At 40.4% G+C, this 22,576-nt stretch overlaps 1 pseudogene; it reads right to left on the reverse strand.

Annotated features, from left to right (window-relative positions):
- Window positions 1-9,083: 9,083 nt before the first annotated feature.
- On the reverse strand, window positions 9,084-9,239 carry LOC133101151 (large ribosomal subunit protein eL39-like; annotated as a pseudogene).
- Between the last annotated feature and the right edge of the window lie 13,337 nt (window positions 9,240-22,576).

The following is a 22,576-nucleotide window of genomic DNA, read 5'->3' on the forward strand; positions in this document are numbered from 1 at the left end:
AGAATAATCAGAGGAAGCACAAGACAGATTAAGTTTTACCTAAAGTGGAATTTAAGGCATGTCATAAGTAATAGATTCTCTTTCTAGGATAATTCGACAACAAAAGCTTATTTGACTTCTTCAACAAAATAGCAGGTCACTATTTTAACATTAATGTCACCAGAATCGTGAAGACCTTTCCTGATAAAACTTATCTATTTTTTCTTTTTGCCACCACTGTACCACCCTCTCTATTTTAGTGTCTGCTACTCTCTGTTGCAATTCTTAGTTTATATGCCTATCTCCACTATTAGATTATGAGTTCCTTGAGAGCAGGAATCTCTTCTTATTCACTCTTATAAAATGTATTCTCAGTATATGCCATTATATCTGGTACATGGTAGGCAGTCAACCGATGCTTGTTGAATGTATGAATGAATGAGTGCATGCATGCCATGGCAAAAGCAGTACATTAGTAGTTACAAGTCCTGGATTCAATTTGAGCTCTGCCATTAACTAAGTTACTTTGACGGCTGATTTAATGTTTCTTCATCTATAAAAGATGATTTTGAAAATTTCTTCCTGCAAATGTTTGTTTCTAGAGCAAGAGATTCACAGCATTTTATAAAATGTGAAGTATAAAACACATATTATAAATGAATATTTCAAATTGTGATATCTGACCACTATGTTTTGGATGGTGTGGATATCGTGTACTCTTTTTTTCTCACTTTGCCAAAGGTTTCAATTACTCTCCTTTCTGGCTTATTTTGTTTCTTTTCCACTGATTCTTAGGGTAAGAATAGAAGTGAGGAAGACAGTCATTGTATTGAAGATATTGAAGGTCAGAGAACTTTGTTCTTAATGCTGGCTACTAGGAGCTTCATTTCTCTGAGCCATTTCCATGCCAGCCTAAAATAGCAACCTGGTGCCTAACGTGTGTTATAATTCTACTACAGTTTATGACTGTGAAGGGAAACACAGTGGGAGAAGGTAGATCAAGTTGGATTTTTCGAGAAAATTTCAATCCACAGGTTTGAAATTGAGTGACATCTCCTTATTTTTAAAGTCATCTAGATTCTTACAACTATGTTTAGGCAACAATTGCCCTAGAAATGTTCCATGCTTTGGGAAGGCTTACATAATTGCTCATGTGGAGATTGCAAAATCATTCCTCAATGTGAACCTAACCCAGAGAAGGAAAAGTCCTACTCGAAATTTCAGGCTTTCCCTCCTGCAGAGATGGAAGCAGGGAGGGGGACGTTAGAAGGGGAGATAGGAAGAGGGAGGGGTTTGCGTAACGAGTGGAAAAGTCATTGAAGAGTTTATAAACAGCCGCAGAGCACTGAAGCAGCTGCATTTGAGACTGCGGGGGGAAAGAAACGTACCAGAAACCCGACCACTGGTCCTCATTTCAGCAGAGAAGGAGATTGTTGGCCATTTTGTGTCTTGTTCTTCTATGCTTTGAAGATTGATGTCAAAATAAAAGCAATGAGATACTCATGGTCTTTTCTTTCCTAATTTGTCAATTGAAAAGCAACTTCTGAGAAGGCAGGATTTTGCGTGTGCTGCAGATGAGTTTTATTCAGAACCTCTGTTAGCTGTCACTTCAGAAAATTGTTTTTCTTCTTAATTTTAAGAGAGCAATGAAAGCCTCATGGAGAAGTTTGTTACCAGAAATCAGTTTAGGAGTCTCTGATTTGGGAGAGGGTTGGTGCTCTATGATCTAATCCAAAGTGGGAGGGATTTTTCCAAATTATTGAAAGCAGGGTAGGTGTAGAAGATATTAAAGCTCTTAAAGAGAGTCTAGTTAGGGGATTTCAAGGCCAGGTAATTGATGTTTCCCAGATAGTCTTGTAGCTTGGAAAGGAGAGATCTTTAAAGATCTTTAAATCCTTGTCCTCTCCTGTGTCTGTGTGTGTGTGTGTGTGTGTGTGTGTGTGTGTGTGTGTCTGTTTGCTAAACAATTAAACAAAGAGACAAATAATGCCCCCTTTCCCAGGTCTCCTGGATATTTTCCCCCCAAGCAACGTCACGTGCAACCTCTGATTTTGCAGGTTCAGGGCAGCTTGCCCTGTGTAAGACAATAGATATGCAAGATAGCAACAGGGCAGTTGCTCTGAGGCCTTGGTCTTTATCAGGATTAACTGTTACACCAGTAAACAAAACAGGGTGGCAGGGTTTTTTCCATCACTGGCCTTGGCTGTTCCTGGGTGCCAGATGGCATTATATCCATGAAAAAAAAAAATGCTGCAAGTTATAATGTTGACCAGGCACTGTTACTTCCACTTGATCACACTGTTTGGGGGCATGCTTTGATGTACAAAACACTCCTAAGATAATGAAGTGCATTGGCAGCTGGCTAATGGCTGGGAAAGTGCAAACCCTGCATTGAACTCTTCTACCAGACTATTCAATGGCAAGGTAATGGCAGGCCTGAGCTGGAGAGGGAGCAAAGAGGCTCGTTGCCAGGCAGGCCCGGGACTCCTGGGCCAGCGGCTGTGGAAGGGCTGGTATTTTTCTCTCTTCAGTAGAAGTGGTCTGTGCCTGCAGCAAAGGAGAGAGAAATCCATCGAGGCCAAGCTCAAGCTTATTTTGAAGTGGCTGCTGGAATTTGCGTAAGAGCCTGGTGCAACAGGTAAACAAATACGGACTGAAGTGGAGGTGATCTGAGAACTGTTAGTTTTTGTTTCTGTACAAAGTAGGGCCTCATCTTTATGCAAAAAAAAAAAAAAGGTCTTTCGAATTAAATTTGACTTTGCTGCCGCTAATCTTTTCGCTGGCCTGATTCACTGGGAAAGTAGAGCATGCATAATTGGATAGGGAGGCATTTTCTCACCCCTCTCTCCCCTGATGCTACAGGCCAGCTCCATGGAGATACACCTCCGGTACCAGTCCCTTTGGGAGGTCCTCCTGTGCCCTTTGCCCCACAACCCTGCCCCAATCCCCAATGATTTGCCAGCCACCAAAATTTCTTCCACCAGCTGGACTCCCCGCATCTAAGCAGCCTCTCCATTTAAAATGCTTCCTGGGACTTCCCTGGCGGTCCAGTGGTTAAGTTTCCATGCATCCAATGCCGGGGGTGTGGATTCGATCCCTGGTCAGGGAACTAAGATCCCACATGCTGCGCAGCATGGCCAAAAAAAAAAAAAAGCCTCCTGATTCTGCAATCTGCTCTTATCTATGTTGTTAGAACATAAACTCAGGCAGAAACTCTCCTTTTAGACCAAAGGTCAGGAAACGACGGGCCAGCCCAGGAACCAGATCCAGCCGGCCACCTGTTTTTGTACAACTAACAAAGCTAAGAAGAGTTTTTATATTTTTGAATGATTGGAAAAAATCAAAAGAAGAATCTTTGGTGACACAAGATCATCCTATGAAATTCAAATGTTAAGGTCCAGAAGTGAAGTTTGATTGGCACCCTGCCGCACCGCTTACTTACATAACATCTGTGGCTGCTTTTCGCTACTGCTGCTGGGCTGAGTAGTTGCTTCAGAGACTGTAGGATGGCCTGCAAAGCCTAACATGTTTACTATCTGGCTCTTTACAGAAAATGTTTGATCCCTACCTTAAGCTTTTTGCAGAACCACAGAGTGGGTGCTCAATTCATCTTTCTGATCCTTTCTAAAGTCTGAGGATAAGTTTAGCTGGGTGAGAAGTTCTCCACAACCCCAGTATTGTCATCCCCTTTATCTGAAAAAGTTGTTCATGTTACCATTTGAGGCACTTCCCTTCCTTCCTAGCTTAAAATGGAACCAGTTTTTGAAGTTCTTGCTAAAGTTTCTTTTCTGCACTCTGTCTCTCCACAGTCAACACCTATATGACCTTTAAACAAAAACTTCAGGTTTGAAATGTCCCACGGGTGTCTGTTCAGCTTAAGTGGAAATCTGTGGGGAAAAGTTGGGGTGGGAGGAATCTGATGATAAAGCTTCTTATTGCGGCGTTTTCACTTTGCAGATGCCCTCTGCCAATCCACAGCCTTGGGTTCACAGCTCAAGGTTGGAAGCTTATCTGAGCCAACAGAAATGGATCTGCCCATCCCATAACTGGTGTCTGTTTCTGCTCGGAGCTCTGCCTTTCTTAGTTTGAATAGTGTCTTCTTCTTCAAACAAAGTCACCGACCACGTTTTTGTTTCCTCCTCATCCTGTTTGTCAGGGGGTACTGAGTGTGTGGTCTGTAACTTCCTACCTACTCCACTTTATCTTACGGTGCTGGGACCTTCTTTTTGAACTCTGGCTTCGTAAGATTGTGGACCACAGCCGTTCGGGGGTCTATTAAATGTAGAGTCTTTCTTCATGAAAAGATACAGCGGTTGGCTCTATATGGTAGATTATGGGTGACTCTTTCTTGTGCTTTTCTGTGTTTCTTAAGGAGAACATGTATTTCTTTCATATCAAAGAGAAAAAAAGATTTTAAAAAAGGGAAAATATTTTTAAAGTAGCAATTTGGTAATAATCGCTGCTTACTGATGAGTGTCTCAATTCCTTCCTTCCTTCCATCTCTTCTTGAAGTGTGCCCAGATGTGTACAAACAGTATTTAAACCCATGAAACTAGATAGATCAACTTTGTATATTATGATTTTATCAAAAAACCATATGTGTGAGAGATAGAGAGTATCTGAGAACGTTGTACTTGCATTAAAAAACAAACAAACCTGGACTTCCCGTTTCCAAGGACAATAAGTAAAAAGCTGAACAAACTGAAAAAAAGACCTGGAATGATTCTCATTGAATTATCAACAGTAGGTATCTCTGTAAGTAGGTTGAGAGGTAATGGATAATTTTACTTTATGTTAAACTTGATGGATTGTTTTAAATTTTTAATTGTGATAATATATTACATTTAGAATGATAAACAATATTTGAAAATAATTTAAAAACTCCAATGCCACATATATTTTCCACAGACCCTTTGAATATCCATTGTCCCCACCTACATCTGTTATTAATCAGCCCCTCACTCCCACCCCCTCCCATGGCAAGCAACCCTGACTCTTAGATCCCTAGATCACCCTCCATGGAACATTTGAAAAATGCTAGTCTTATAGCTCATCTGGGATGGGAAAGGGAGTCAAACGTCCTTTATGGCTTCAGGTTTTTGAGTTATGCATGGAAAAGCTTTCTTTGCTCCAAGGTTATATTATATATATAGTCAGCTATGTTTTCCTTTGTTATTTGTGCTTATTGTACAAATTCTAATCCATCCGGAATTTATTTGTGTATAAATTGTGAGGTGGGAATCTGATGTAAGATGTTTTGACCCCCACCATTTTGTAATCAACACAAATTAAAGCTGACAGTTACAAGTGCACATGGTAAAATCAGTTACTAACTAGTTGCTTCCAGAAGAATAAATCTTCTTGACAAATTTATATCTGCAGTATTTGACTTGGAAAAAATTGGACTTGATAAAAGCCATAGAGAAAAGCTAAGAGTTTTTTTTTTTTTTTAATTAAGTAATTAATTAATTTATTTTTGGCTGCGTCGGGTCTTCGTTGCTGCCCGCGGGCTTTCTCTAGCTGCAGCGAGCGGGGGCTACTCTTCGTTGAGATGCGCAGGCTTCTCATTGCGGTGGCTTCTCTTGTTGTGGAGCACGGGCTCTAGGCCCGCGGGCTTCAGTAGTTGTGGCATGCGGGCTCAGTAGTTGTGGCTCGAGGGCTCTAGAGCCCAGGCTCAGTAGTTGTGGCACACGGGCTTAGTTGCTCCGCGTCATGTGGGATCTTCCCGGACCAGGGATCGAACCTGTGTCCCCTGCATTGGCAGGCGGATTCTTAACCACTGCGCCACCAGGGAAGCCCCAGAAGTTTTAATTAGTAAGATCTAATAAGGGTAAAGCAATGTTCTGTAAGCCATTATAAGATTTACATGAAAAATAAATTTTTGGTCTCAATGAAAATAATTTTTGGTAAGATAAAAATGGAAATGGTGATAATTAGAGAAATATTTTAATTATGCTATATAGCAAATTCATCAAGGAAAAATAAAAATAGTTTGATTCCAGAAAATTTTCCAAGGAAAATTCATTCAGTGTTGGTAAAATTATGATTTTTAAAAATTGTTTGTATTGATAAAATCAGAGCGAAAAGGTTCTTGGGGCCAAATCAATGGCATCAAGTTGCTCCTTTTCTGCGGAGATCATACTTTATTTTTCTAAATGAGTTTCTTACTATTTTGACACCATGTATGTAGGCACTGATCAGTCCTTCCACCTGGTTTGAAATGAACCTTTTTCATTCACTGAATTCCCATACTTGGGTCTATGTCTGAACTCTTATTTCATCAATCTTCTTGCCTAATCTGCACTGTTTTTAATTATTGTAGATTTGAAGTAGTGTTGGTAACTAGTGAGTAAGCTCCCTCTACACCCGTATTAGAATTATTTTTCAACATGTTCTTACTGCTCTCTCACATTTATTCTTCTAAGGAACTTTTTTTTTTTTTTAACATCTTTATTGGAGTATAATTGCTTTACAATGGTGTGTTAGTTTCTGCTTTATTACAAAGTGAATCAGCTATACATATACATATATCCCCATATCTCCTCCGTCTGGCGTCTCCCTCCCACCCTCCCTATCCCACCCCTCTAGGTGGTCACAAAGCACCGAGCTAATCTCCCTGTGCTATGCGTATGCTTCCCACTAGCTATCTATTTTATATTTGGTAGTGTATATATGTCCATGCCACTCTCTCACTTCGTCCCAGCTTACTCTTCCCCCTCCCCGTGTCCTCAAGTCCATTCTCTACGTCTGCGTCTTTATTCCTGTCCTGCCCCTAGGTTCTTCATAACCATTTTCTTTTTTTAGATTCCATATATATGTGTTAGTATACGGTATTTGTTTTTCTCTTTCTGACTTACTTCACTAAAGAACTTTAGCATCAGCTAGTTAAATAGACCAGATTTTTAATAACTCATTGACAGGCTGCATAATATAGATATTTTAGCTTTAATCTCCTACTTAAATTTTTTTTTAATATCTTGGCTTAATTTTATATATATTTATACCAATCTAACCTTTATATATCTCTACATCTGTATATAGAGATATATATGTAGATATATGTGTGTGTATATATGTTTGGTTTTTAGCTTTTAAATTAATCAAAAATATTTTATTTTGCTTCAGATATTTTCTTTTTCTTTATATATAATATATATACATTTAAAATTAAAGTATAGTTGATTTACAATGTGTTAGTTTCAGGTGTACAGCAAAGTGATTCAGTTATCCATATATATCTATTCTTTTTCAGATTCTTTTCCCTTATGGGTTATTACAAAATGTTGAGTACAGTTCCCCAGACTTGTTTTCTTATTTTGAGCCTTTAATGATCCTTTGTTTTTCATGCCTTTTGAAGATAATTTTAGTTAGCATATTATATTTTGTCCATTATCTGTTTATTTCCCAAAATGATAAGGGCTAAGAGCCCTAGGATCTCCAATATGAGATAATTTTGGCACCTACTTGGAAGTAAGAATGACAAAGGTTTATTTTTTTCCCTGAAATTCAATATATACTCTGAGTGTTGATGAAGGGCCAAGATGTTTAAGTGTCCTTGCTAGTGGGATTTCCCTATGTCTTCTTTCTCTTTTCCAAAGAACAAGCTATTATTTATCCTGTCCTTTGCTGTGTCCTCTAAATTCTTGGATGAAAATCACAAGGAGATTTTAAGGTCTACCTCCCCTTTGATGATAGCTGGTGATTTGAATTTGCATTCTCATGTCTCTCCTAAGAGGAGAGCCTTAACCTTCACAGTGCTATCCTTCGCAAATTTGTTACTAGATAATGGACAATTCTTTGAACTGTTGTCTCACTTATATATCACTGGTTTATGGTTTATTTGGAGGTTCATCATGTGACCTTTGGGTTTCTGTGGGGTTTTTTTTTTTGCCAAACATCCTTTCATATACAAGTCATATTCCATGAAGGCAGAAATTAAGTCTAATTTCTAATTCTATTCAGTGTATAAAATAATGCCTGGTATATAGTAGGTACCCAGAAAATATTGTTGGTTGAATGACTTGTGTTCCTTTATTTCCAAACAGAGCTTTTGAAAAATGCCAGCTTATCTGAATTAGCGATTTGTCTGCCCCAGATTTCATTATGGCATATCTGAAACCAGTCTGACATCCCCGAGCCTCTGACTCTTATTGCCAAATTCTGATATTGGCGTCCTCCTCATAATGTTTAGGCTCAGCCTGTTTCCGTCATTTCGATCTTTTTCTCTTCTCTCTGTCTCCCCCCACACCCCTTTATATCCACAAAACGAGTCGATTCTACTTTACACTGTCTCTACACCTGTTCCGTTCATATGGTTCCCACTGTCCTAGTTCAAGACGTTGCTCCTCGCTTGGCCATCCAAATTTCCCCCTAATCATTATCCCTTCCTTCTCTCCTCTCTCTCACTTCACCAAAATCCATTTTAATATTGCTTCTAGAACAATCACCCTTAAACAGGTGTGACCCCATCCCTATGTGCCTATGATGATTTCTTGTTGCCTATAAAATACAGTTCAAACCCTCTAACCTGCTTTGCATATTCTTCCAGAAATTGAAGAGTCCCAATCATTATTTTCAGCTTTTTCTGTCTCCTGCCATGCACATTTTTCTCCAGCCTGGGTAGTAGTGTACTGTCATTTCCTGGACAAACCCCACAATCTGTGCAACTGGTCTTTGTTCCATCTTTCTGTGCTGTAGCCACACAGGCTCTTTTCAGTTAATTGCCCTCCAAGACCTCTCCCACTGTAGTCTTTGCCAGCCGTGCCCTCCCCGGTTTGTCTGCCAGCTGCACTTGGTTGTTTAACTGTCACTCATTCTCCAGATCTCACTCCAAAATCACTTCACGGGGAAGCCTTCCATGATCCCTTCCAAGGGAGCCTTCCCTGTTTCCCATTCTTTTTTTTTTTCTTTTTGGTGCCAATCCCTGGATTTATTACTAAACCAAAGCACTAGTGGAGAAGAAACACCAACAGAAAGAGAAAAAATCATCTTGCAAGAAAACACATCCAACTGTTCATATAGTAGTGATGTTCTCAGAGTGATATGGTAAAAGGCAAGTGACCTTGACATAGCATAAATGTGTGCCACTTCATATGCGAGGCTCCTTATAGACCCAGCTTGGTTCTTCTCCAGTTTCTTCTCTTGGAGTTGTACCTGATTTTATTACCAGTTTTCGTTCGAATTCATTGGGGAATGGGACGATTCTGCTTTTGTTTCTCGGCCAGCAATCGCTTAATCCTGAAAGCCTTGTGAGAAGACATGGCAAGGAGCAACTTCAACCACACGTAGGATGCTGGAGAAGAGAAGAGAGCCCATTCTTACACTAGTCAGATTAAGCTGTCATAGCTCTCGTACTAAAAGGTACCTGATATTTATGAGATTATTTGATTAAGAATTGTCTCCCCCATGTTACTTTAAAGTCTGTGAGTGAAGAGATCTGGCGCACTCTGCTCACCACTGAATCACCCCTTATACCCCACACAAGAGCACACACTAAATTCTAGAGAGTAGTCATCTGTCTGATCTACACCATATGCCCCCTTAGGAAGCTAGAAGAATGGTCAATTTTGTGTTTAAGGCTGAGCGCTAGCACAAGCCTTTGTTCATGGTAGTGAGTAATCAAGGTTTGCAAAAGTTGAAATGTTGGCTCCATTTGAAATGTTCCGAGTATTATATATCATGCTTCCAATAACGTCGAAGGTAGGGTCAGAAGCCTGTCTGAACCAGTGTCCTCCACTTATACCTCAGTCTTAGCCAGTCAACTCACAGATGTGTGAGGATGTTGATGAGGAGACTGGGATGGAATATGTGATAAGTTCGGTGGGAATCCATCCCTACTAGTAGAAACCCATGCCCTGGTGCTGGTGGGTTAATGATGTCTTCTTACATTCTTACTTGGCATACCGCACTTGATAATCTTGTTAACAAATTCTAGTGGATAATGATAATCAGGAAATGGCAGGAAATAATGATTAACTAATCTGTGTTTATCCTGTCAACTGCACCCTAGCTGAGGACCTAAACACTCATGGAAAAATTTGGTCTTTGTCTATTTAAGTCTGCTTTCACAAAGGAAAGGTGGTGCTTAAGTTTTACCAAGGTTGCAGGTTTATTGCTCTTAATTCTACTCACAACAAAATGAGTTGTCCTTCAGCCTGCTTTTGCCAACTATTTCATTTTGGACTAAGAAATGGTGTATTTCAAAAAGCCATCAAAAAGTGATGTAACACAATCAGTTTTAGATTGCCACAGAGAGTTTGGAGAATTTCCTGGGGCCTAGGTGTTAATTTGAAGTCCGAGGAAAGAACACGGGAAGGGACAGGAAAAGTTATACTCTACCCTGCAGCTGCCAAGGAGGTAGATATTCATGGCATCTTGCAGGGCTGCATTCTGGGTTTTTTCTCATCTTAGCCATTGGAAATGTAGTGTGGGAGGGAGCGTTAATCACAGAAAATGTACTCATTTATCTTTCTTGTTCTTGTGAGAAAATTCCTAAGAGATCTTCTTCTGAGAGTCAGAAAATATATTATTCTGATCTCTGTGGGTGTCAGAGATGCAAATTCCTCAATTTTGATGACGTTAGCACCTAGTGTGTTTCTTGTTTCTTTGATAAAGAGAGGACTCTCCTGAAAGATAAGGGCCAGAAGAGGGGGAAGTCAAATTTCAGTGTTCTAGAAGAAAAAGCTGAGGTCTTTGGGATTTCAGGTAACCTGCTCAGTGGGGAGTCAGATTCTACAGATCAGAAAGAAAGACAATGAAATCATTGTCAGGTTCTGAGACTTTTGTAACTTGTCCATGTTTGCCATTGTGGTCATTTCCCATCCCCATCATGACCATCAGCAAAATGCTTAAAATTAAAATCATTGATCGGCAATATGTTAAATTAATTAACTAATTCAACCCATTTTTATCGAGTGCCTATCCTGTACCAGGGGTTCTTCCAGAGCTTGGGAATAAAGCATTGAACACAGCAAAGATCTGTGCCTTCATTGAGCTAACATTCTAGTGGAAAAACAGACAATGAAGGAAGTAAATAAAATCCACAGAGTGTTAGATGCTGTTAAGTGCTACGTGGGTGGTGGGCGGGAAGGAGAATAGACATGTTGAAGAGGAGGGTTGCAATTTTAAATATGATCATCAAGAAATGTTTCATTGAGAAGGTGACATTTAAATAAAGATCTGAAGGAAAGGTTAACTATGTAGTTATCTGGAGGAAGGGTGTTTTGGGCAGAAGAATGCAAAGTTCAAAGACAACTTCTAGGTTAGAAAAGGAATTTATTGGCTCAATGTATCTGAAAACTCAAGGGCTTAGGCCGGCTTCAGGCATGGCTTGATAAAGGGATTAGGAAAACATATTCTTTTTCTGTTCTCCTCTGTGTGTTGGTTTCAATCTTGTATAGGTTGGCCTTTTGTGGCTCTAGGAGAGCTATAGTGTCTCCCGTTCTTACATCCTTGTACTTCAACTCTATGGGAAGAGTAAAGGTCTTTGTGTCAGCATCACCAGCAAAAATCTCATTTTGTCTCTTGTTCTGATTGCAGCTTTGCTGATTTCTGAACCAATTATTGTGATCAGAGTAAATGCTGTGTGCTAACTGTTTTATGCTTGTATCACTTGCTCCACTGGAATGGCATGGACTGAAAAAGTACCTATGTGTCTGGGTTTTTTTTGGGGGGGTGTAGTGTTCCCCTAAGGAAAATTGGGAAACCAAGAGAAGGGTGAGTGGATTTTGGAGCGCAAAGGCAGGAAGAGTCCATTATACTATGTCTTTGTGCTTAAATGAGATCCTTGATAGAGCTGTATCTATCGCAAACTTGCTGGGGAAAGTCACTTCATCTCTACTGAATCTAGTTTCTCTTTCTCAAAAAATCAAGAGGTTAGACCCATGAACTTTGTCACATTTTAATTTATACTCTCTGACTATGTGTATTTCTTAAAGTCTTAACTTACAAAAATCATATTATATTATGATATTACAAATATAATCTGTTGAAGGGAAAGTAAAAACAGAGAATTTAGCCTTTATAATGACTGTTGATATTTGGCATAAAGGCCAGCATGCATTTTTGAGTATAGGACTAAGACGCAAGGTTCTTAAAAGCTGGTGTGATCAATCCCAGATGGCTCTGTACTCTGATTTACTGTTTCCTCTACTTGACGAGCTATTGGAAGAAAGGGACAAAGAAAGGGTGTGTATCAGAATTCTCTGCTGGGTCAACTTCCAGCTTGGAGTTGGGGGACTCTGTTGAAAGGCCAGCTCCAGGAGAATTTTTTTTTTTTCTTTTTTTTGGCCACACCACGTGACTTGTGGGATTTTAGTTCCCTGACCAGGAATCGAACCCAGGCCCTCAGCAGTGAGAGCACGGAGCCCTAACCACTGGAAAGCCAGGGAGTTCCCCAAGAGCATATTTAACACAGCTTTCTATATTTGAAAGTGAGTGGAGAGTCTGCACACCCTTTTGTGTTGGCCTTTGTAACATTATGATAATGTGAGCATAGGCTCTCCTAAAGGTAGAAGACCCCTGTGATTCATTTCCTAGACTTTGAGGATTGCACAGCCCTTCCTTAGTGCTGGATTAGAGGGAGAATGGCTGAAGGAAACGGCCCCTCCCCCATGCGACATCTTGAGCCCTAGACCCTCCTAACAGCTGAAATTTCCAACAGCAAGAGACCTCCATAAGCGTTTTGCCTATGTGTAATATCAGAGCTCAGCATTTTCCATATAAATTTGTGAACGTGTGTGTCTGACACTTGGCATTGCATAACAGAGACAAGTATCTCCAAGCTTTCTGCATGATTCGGGCAACACCTAAATCCCTTCGTGTACAATTTCCATGTGTCAGACATAATGCACTTAGGTGACCCAAGACCTGCCTCTGGGAATATTCTCTTGGAAATTTCCATGCTCTTGAGCACAGTGCACAAAGACCATATCGGACGCAGAATATCCTTCTTCTTCTATGACAGATTCAGGGATTTATGCACTCTTGGCTTCCTTAACCAAATCAAGATAAATTTCTATCTGGTTTCAGGAGGTCTTCAGGATCCCATGAAGACCATTTGCTTTGTTCCAGTCAGCCTTTGTTTCAAGTTGGAAGGGCAGTACTTCAGAAGGAAAGTGGGGTCCCAGAAACTCCTTCCTCACCCGTCCAAAATATTCTCCTTATCGTGGTTTTACATGGTTGACTCATCAGAATGATATTTGTCTCTGAAGTATTTTCCTAAAATAAAATATATATAATAATCTATTACAGCACACTGTGGTCACATATTGTTTCCATACTCTGAGTGTTATCATGTGCTCTCAGCCAATAAGATCTGGTCCAGCAAACTATTCTATACATGTTTGATCAATGGCTACAAATCTGTACTTCCTGAGTTGAGTGTGTCTGCAATGTGTGTTGTTTCTTTCATTGTGGTCTCCTTTTCTGTCATTTTTTGTGTTCTTTTCATGGCTTACAGAAAAAGCAATAGCAATAGACTTGTTGCAAAGGAAGATATTTGCAATAAATGTGAAAACGTAAGTTTTATCAAGAGATGAGAAGACAAGCCACAGACTGAGAGAAAATATTTGCAAAAGGCATATCTGATAAAGGACTGTTATTTAACATATGCAAAGAACCCTTAAAACTCAGCAATAAGAAAATTAAAAAAAAAAAGAAACCTGATTAAACAATAGGCAAAACCCAGATAGACGCCTCAGCAAGGAAGATATACAGATGGTAAGTAAGCATATGAAATGATGCTCAACATCACATGTCATTAGAGAACTGAAAATCAAAACAAAAATGAGATATCACTACCTACATATCACAACGACCAAAATCTTGAACACTGACAACATCAAATGCTGGTGAGGATGTGAAGCAACAAGAACTCTCATTCATTGCTGGTGGGAATGCAAAGTGGTTTAGCCACCTTGGAAGACAGTTTGGCAGTTTCGTACAGAACTAAACATACTCTTACCATGTGATCCAGCAATCATGCTCCTTGGTAACTACCCAAATGAGCTGAAAAATCTTGTCCACACAAAAGCCTGCACACGAATGTTTATAGAAGCTTTATTCATAATTACCAAAACTTGGAAACAACCAAGATGTCCTTCAGTAGGTGAATGGATAAATAACCTGTAGTACATCTAGACATTGGAATATTATTCAGTGCTAAAAAGAAATGAGCTATCAAGCCATAAAAAGACATGGAGAGAATCTCAATGCATATTACTAAGTGAAAGAAGCCAAACTAAAAAGGCTACATACTGTATGATTCCAACTATAGGACATTCTGGAAAAGGCAAAATCATGGACATGATAAAAAGATCAGAGGGGAGTGGGAGGGGTGAATAGGCAGAGCACCAAAGATTTGGGAGCAGTGAAACTATTCTGTATGATACTAGAATGATGGATACCGGTTGTTATACATTTGTTCAAACCCATAGAATATATGCCGCCAAGAGTGAGCCCTAATGTAATCTATGGGCTTTGAGCGATAATGATGTGTCAGTGTAGGTTCGAGGATTGGAATCACTTTGTGGGAGATGATAGTGGAGGAAGCTGTGCCTGTCTGTGTCAGGACAGGGAGTCTATGGGAAATCTCTGTACTTTGCACTCAATTTGCTGTGACCCTAACATTGCTCTAAAAATAAAGTCTATTTAAAAATGCAAGTTGTATGGATTTTTGAGGTGCCTTCTTGCGGAAATTCTTTGACATGATAAAGGGTGTCATCGCCACATCCTGGGAGGACTAACGTTCAGCTCCATAGGAGGGAGAGGAAAGCAACCATGGCTGCCTGACTGCAGCGGCCACGAGGAGACTGACAGTACTTCTCTGTAAGGACTGTGCAGCGTCGGGATATTGAGAGCCGTTCAGTTAGCAGGTAAGCATTCCCGGCCTCGCCCTATGCCTGGCTCTGTTCTTCCAACAGGAAAAGGGAAGGAACGTGGAGAAGGATGCTCCTCACTCTGAGTTTCCAAAAGGCTTTTGTAGGAGGTAATTCCCCTCCCTTATCAGAGTTGCGCAGTATCAAGTCCAGCTTCATCTGGGAGGACAGCTCAATAGCAGCTGAAGCTGTGTTTATTAGCACAGCTGCTGTAGCAGCAAGAGTCCACTCCCCTGCTGCTACCATTGCTGCCCTCTTGGTGGCTGGACAAGGAGAAGGGTTTATTGAGTGACTTCGGCTAATAATTATGGTGATGGCCAGCATATAATGATTTCACACATTGTGCCAGGCAGCACACTAAGTGTTTTACATGGATTGTCTCAATCCTCAAAAGAATAACAGCCAGTAGCACTTAGTAAATGCCAGGCACTGTTCAGATATATTATCCTGATTTAATTCTGATGAGAACCTAAAGAGGTGGTTCCATTATCTTTCCTGTTTTGCAGATGAAGAAACTAAGGCTTAGAGAAACTGAGTAACTTGCCCAGTGTCACACAGCTGCGAAGCGGTAGAGTCAGTAATCAAATTCAAGGACAGCATGACTCCAGAACAGTCTTTTAATCATGGTTGTGCAGAGTTGTTCCATTACAATTTTATTATCACTAAAATGTTTTCTAAAAATAAAAGGTCTATAAAAATCCATGATAGGACCATGTGCAAACATGTTTTTCCCGTGTGTTCTTAGTGTACCATGTGTTCTTGGCTAGTGAGAGCTAGCATAACAGACTCTACCACAGTCTTAATCAGTTCGGGTGATTGTGTCCCACTCTGATTGTGATTGCTAAAGTCTAGAAGAGAAGCAAAGCCAAAATTTGATACACAACTGGGATTCCTATTAGTGAACTAAATGTCCTTTAAATCTATTTCCTCTGTATTTATTCCTCCCAGGTGCTGGGGTGTCTTCTTTAGCTTCATTCTTATGTGCTTTCTCCTGTAGTCACTTCTTTTCATTTTCTGTCTGAGCTAGTTTGGACTTGCGGCCTCTAATTTTAAGCCTCTCACTCTCCCTTCCAAATCTGCCAGAATGTTCCTTCTAAAGGACTAGAGCTTGTGAATAATAATCTTCTGGGATTTCCTTCCCAGCTGGACCTCCTACAACTCCCCAACCTGTCCCCTAAGATCAGCCACACCAAATCACTGACTATCCCCCCAATTCACCATTTCTAGCTTTGTTCCTCTGCACAGATGTTCCCTCTGTGCAGGGCACTCCGGATCCCAGGTGGAAGTCCTTTCCATCTTCAGTGCTAAAGTCAAGCTGCCCTATTCTGATTTCTCCAACCTCTTCTCTTTGGAATCGTGGGACCTTGGACATACCTTGATCTTAGTGCAGTCAGTATGCATTTCAGCTCACAGAGTTTTTTTATATTAACCAATTTACCTTATATTTTGAACCCTCGTTCTGCCTTGTTGGATACCTAAGCTCAGGTAAAGCAGGGTACTTCTCCCGTCTCTTTTCTGGGGTTATGTCTAAACACGTGTGACTTACACGGCTCGTGTAAACCCAGAGCACTTGGGTTGGGAAATGTGGTCTTGGCTACCACCTCTTCCTGCTGACCTCTACTTGATGCCCATTGTCTCCGCTGTTCCTTTGGTAGTCAGTCCAGACAGGTGGTTGTAATATCACTCTCCTTCCCATCTTTTTTTTTTTTGGGTCGCACCGCGCGGCTTGTGGGATCTTAGTTCCCCAACCAGGGACTGAACCCGGGCCCTTGGTCGTGAGAACGGAGAGTCCTAACCACTGGATCACCAGGGAATTCCTACTCTCCTTCCCATCTTTGAAGGCCTCTCAGGTTTAGCAAATTCCCTGCTTTGGTGCCCTTCCTGGGCACACAGTCATAGATGTTCCCAGGCTGTGCTGGGCAATGGGAAAGTTTAGGGTGCCAAGGTCTGTCTCTTTCTGGATCGCTCTCAGAAACATGAGCCCCTTCTGTTAACTCAGTGAGGCTCTCCTAGATGCAGTGTGCTGGCATTTCTTCTGTGGGCTCTGATGCTCCTCCCAGGCTCCACAAGAGACGGAAGCAAGAATCCCTCCATTACTGGAGCTCTCAGGGTCATTCGGGAGCCCTGTCACTCCGTCTTTCTCTGCATGTGGGCCCTTCTTGCAGAGCCGGTTGCACAGAAATTCTCCTGTGTTTATTGCGACTCTTGTTAACTCCCCCCAAGCTGAGGAAATGTTATTCAACAGTCGGTGAGACGGGTGGAGGGTGGGAGGAGGGTGTAGGAAGTCTAACTCTAACCCCATCCTGTCATCTCTATGTCCTCAGGCCCAGGCTTTTGAAACTCAAAACCTTTTACTCTGCTTTTTGCTGTAACAGCCTTTTGGCAATGAATCCCATAATGCTAAAAAGGGGCCAAAACCAGGGGTTCTAGAGAAGAAGGGCTGTTAATATTTCAAAGTATCATTATCCCACTGTCGCAGTATTCATCGCATTATTTGGATAATAGTAGTCATCACATTAAAGAAAAACTATACCTTTCTTTATATCACCTTCTAAATCATGACATAACCCCAAAGAAAAGATGAAGGAAGGCCCTTGATGCCTGAGCTTAGGTATCTACCAACAGGCAGAATCAGGGTTCAAAATGTAAGTTATATTGAGCAATAGAAAAAAAAATATGTGAGTTAAAATGTATACCTAGTACACTAAGATCAAAGTATGTCTAGGGTCCCGTGAAGGCACAGTGCAGGGGAGAGAGTAGGAACTGAGCGTCGGGTGAATGAATTAAGCAATTTAATGATTAATGCTAACAGATTTCATTTCTCCAGTGCCCACCATGTGCCAGGTACAAGCCAGTCTTCTCAACAATTCTTACAAGAGAGGCATTATTTCCCACATTTATACTTGAGGAAAGCAATCAAGGCTCAGAGAAGTAACATCTTTTGTCCCAAATCAAATAGCTAATGAGTAGCAAACACAGAATTCCAACCCAGATCTGTTTGATCCCAAATCTTGAATTCTTTCCTCTGGGCACACTATGTAATCAATTTTATTTAACCTTTGAGGTGCTTCCACGTGCAAGGTCCCATGTAAGATATATATGTATATGTGTATATGCAGATGCATACATATATATGATAAAGTCTCTTGCTTTCTAGGGAATTAAATGCATTTTCCAACCACCAGAAAGGATTATTAAAATATATTCTCTTGCTCTGCTATTCTTAGAATTTTCGTGTTATCATTTTCTGTGAAGCTTATTGATTCCTCTAATATTTACCGCCTCACTTATCAATAAAAGTAAGATGCAATGTGACCAGTTTACACTTGGAATCTTAACACTTGCAACTGTGGTTTATTTCCACCAAATGATGTATTTGTCATTTAAGCCATTTAGACATTGGTGAGGATGAAGGAAAAAAAAAAATGTTTGTGTGAGTTATATGGGGATAAATGTTTTCTTTTTGCATTGCCTGGCAAGATGGCGGCAGTAGTTTTTACAAATAGGATATGTAATTGTGTGTCTATTCCAAGCAGCTTGTTTATATTTTCCCCCAGGGTTTGACTTTCTTAGATGTCTAAAACACTCTGAGGGGAGGGAGGGAATGCCATAAATTTTTACAAACAGACATTGTCCTTGTTTCCCAGGCAAATTCAATGCACCTTCTGTTGGGTAATTGGAATCCAAGAAGTAGCATGGAGTGTTTTAACAAAATGTGAATGAGCTGTATTTATAATGGAACAGCAGAAATTTGGAAACCCAAACTATTTATGTGAGAGAAAGTGATTAAAAAGACACAGTGAGAGATCAGTGTGTGTTGACTCAGTTGTAGAATTTGGCATTTAACACAGTAAACATAGGTAAATGTGAGTAAATATTTCCAGAAGACTGGTTCCACCCCGCTTCTACTTCTGGGATAGAGTCCATCTGCATTTTGCTGGTGATGCATTCTCTTTTGGGGTGGTGGTGGTTATAAACTGTACCATTAAAAATGTGCTGTAAAAAAAAAAAAAAGTGCATCTCAGAGTGGTTCTCTCTTTTTTTCCTTTCTATTTTGGGTTAATAGGATAGGAAGGGGACCTTGGGGGAGCTGTTAATAAGCTTCACATTACGTTTTTGTGCAGTAATGGCCCCTTTTACAAAAGGCCATGTACCTGCATGTGTGTATGTGTGTGTAATTTTGTCTTTAGAACATCTCAGCTCCTAGGGTCTTAGAAGTGCAGTCCCTTCATATTTGAGACCACTGTCCTGAGCAGTGTCAAGAACCGAAGGCAAAGGCCAGATGCCACGTTGCTAGCAGGACCAGGTGGCAGGGTTGGGCTGTGCAGTTGTCGGGGGAGGAAGAGAGAAATGCAGCTGGTGATGTCAAAAGCTCGGCACGCTTTCCATTTCTTCTCCCATTCATTTTGGAGACAATCGTTTCATGAACGTTAGCGCATGTGAACATACAAATATAACTCCCGCCCTCCCTCTCCTCTTCCCAGTCATTCATCCCAATTTTCCATTTTATTGGTTGGTTGTCCTAACTCTCAAAATTCTCAGGTTACTTTTTCTTCCATGTGAGAACAGTGGTTTTCAACCTTTTGGGAGTCATACACCTCTGAGAATCCTGTGAATGGAAGGATCTTTCTCCTAATTCACAAAGAGTCAGAATATTAGGAGTTTAGAGATCCTCAGAAGTTAATCAATGGACCCCTGGTTAAGAACCACCGTCCCCTATGATATCTTTTTTCCATTTGTCTGTAATGCCATCCCCCGGCTTCTTGTCCTTTTATAACACCTTCATTTGCAAGGTGGCTGATTGGTCTGTTTGTAATGTTGGTTGCACAAAGAGGTGTTGTTTCTTTCATATCATAAAGTCATGGGGGGAGGAGAGCAGGCAGTGTAAGCTCCTCCGGTTCTACACCCCCTTAGTACGAGTCTTTTTCCCATGTTATTCTGGAAGAGTGTCTAATGGACTCTTCTTTCTACTTGGTGATGATGATACAGATACACAATAGTAGAAAATGATTACTGAGTTGTCTCTCTAGAAATGGCAATATATCCTGTATAGTACTATCCACACTCCTTAACATGGACCCTCTTGAATTCAAAGTATTTACACGAATTTACAAAGTGGCATCCCTATCTGATGGAGTCTTCGGTGGTAGAGCTAAACATAGTTAACTGGTTTCCACAGGAATCCTATCTCTGCTTAGACAGCAGGTCTCAAACTGATGGAAAAAGCTAAATGTCTGTGTTTCTCAAACTACAATATATCTGAAAAATACTGTAGATATTCAGGATTGTGTGTCCACCTACTCCAATTTGAAAAATGCTGATTTATGAAGCTAAAATCTTATTCTAAGAAACTTTTTTTCAGTTACCAATTATAAATAAAAAGAGTTCTTTTGTTAGGCAGAATATTGCATCCCGCCCCCAGACATCCACACCCTAATCTCCCAAAACTGTAAATATGATCAAAGGGACTTTGCAAACGTGATTAAGTTTAAAGACTTTGAAGTAGGGAGATTTCCAGCTGCGCCCAATCTAATTACCCAAATCCTTATTCTTGGAGCATCTTTCCAGGCTATGGTCAAAGAAAGAGATGTGGTAAAAGAAGCAGCATTAGAGAGATGCTACATCACTGGCCTGAAGGTGGAAGAAAGAGGCCACAAGCCAAAGAATGTGGATGACCTCTCCAAGCTGAAAAGGCAAGAAAATGGATTCTTCCCTAAAGCCCTCAGAAGGGAGCCCAGCATGGCTGACACCTTGATTTTAGCCCAATGAGACCCATGCCAGATTTCTGACCTTCCAAACTAGAAGATGATAAATTCGTGTTGTTTTAATCCACAAGTTTGTGGTAATTTGTTGCAGCAGCAAGAGAAAACTGATACAGTTCTGTTGTTACAACTGTAAAATAATGTAAAAATATACAATTAACGTAAATATTCCAAAATTTAAAAATTTTATGTAATTCATGACCCCTTGGGTCCAGAGTGAGAAACACTGCTATATTTAGGTATTTAAGAAGTAGATGAGGCGATCCATAGATTCTTTCCATGTGTGCTTTTATTGGGCGGATTTGTAAATTCCTTAATTCAGTGCTTTAAATTTGGTGAGCCCATTTTGTGAAACATATCTTTTCTGATGTACAGAGCCACCTTCCCTTATATTGTTTAAACTTCTCATCTCTCAGGTAACCAAATAGTAACCTATGAATGATGTATCTTGGCATCTAGTAATGTTTTAGTAATAAGTAATAAATTTTTTAGTAATAGGTAATAAGATTTTAGTAATGCATTCTATAGTCACCAGAAGCTGTGCATTCCTTTTTTGCATGATTCAAATTTGCTCTGTTTAGGACTAAATAGCAGATTGGTTTACCTGCAATGATATTTTTTTCATTCTAATAAAAATATAGCTGGTTTTTCTTAGTAATACCTTGAACTGTAATTGTGCTATCTCTTGGAATAATTCATTTGTACAAGTGGGAAAATATGCATCTCATTCAGGCAATATTGTTGCCCTCTCTCTGTCTAAATTTATTGATAAATTGATTTTAAGAAACAGGAGAAGGAGAGAGGGAGAGAAGGAGAGAGAGAGAGAGAGATTAAGAAAGGATCTTGAGAGGTCACCTCTTTCTTCAGGCAGGAATGTATCTAAGAGATTCTGAACAGATAAATATCTATCCTAGGGATGGAAATGGAATTTTTTCCCCCTAAGGGAGGCCTAAATATATTTCAGTCAGTTCATTTGCATGAATCATTTACATTGATTTCCATGAACCATTCCTAGGTCTCTATTCTCCGTATAACCCTTGACTTAACAAGATCTCTCTCTCTCTCTCTCCCCTTCCCTCCCTTCCTCTCTTTCTCTCTCTCTTCCCCCTATTTATCATTCATTCCATACATATTGAATGTCTACTCTGGGAATGGCCCTGTGAAGGCATAATGAGAATCTCTGAGAAATAAAGTTCAGAGTCCTATCCACAAAAATTTACGATCTTCTGGGGAGGACAGAATGTGGACCTAAGGAAAGGTGAAATGACAAGAGATGTTTATAAAATGTCATAAAAGGTAGTGGAAATGGAGGATAATAATAAAGTGTGGGTAACGCCAATGGCAGAATAAACATCTGAGTACCCCACTACATGTCAGGCCCCTCATGTACGTTATCTCTTTAAATCCTCAACAAACTTTTGAAAGAGAGATTTTTATCCCCATTTATGTAATTACAGAACACTGAACTCAGTATTCCAACTGACTCAGGTTCACCTGAGTCTAACATTCATCCTCATCTCATTGGGACACACTGTTGTTGACGTGCCATCGTAGAAAGACACATTCCCTGTGGATCTCAAGTCTTCCTGGGAGATGTGGGGGTTGTTAGATGCATTTATCAAGCATCTGCTATGTGCCAGGCACTTGCTAGATCTGTTCTCTCATTTTAAGAATGAGGAAACTGGGGCCTAGACAGGTTCGGTAACCTGCCCAAAGGCACGTATCAGGTGAGTGACAGAGCCAGGGTATGGACCCAAGTGGGCTGATTCCCAATGCAGTGCTGTCCCTTCAGCACTGTGCTGGGTATTGGGACTTACCGCTGAGCAGGACAGAAGGTCTTTTCACTCCTTTCAGCATAACATGGAAAGAAAACAATTCAACAAGTTGTATCATGAAGTGCAATAGGTATTTTGATAGGGGAAGTAGAATACTGTCGGGACACAGGAGGAAAGGATTTCT

Source organism: Eubalaena glacialis, chromosome 11 (genome assembly GCF_028564815.1).
Source record: "Eubalaena glacialis isolate mEubGla1 chromosome 11, mEubGla1.1.hap2.+ XY, whole genome shotgun sequence".
NCBI lineage: Eukaryota > Metazoa > Chordata > Mammalia > Artiodactyla > Balaenidae > Eubalaena > Eubalaena glacialis.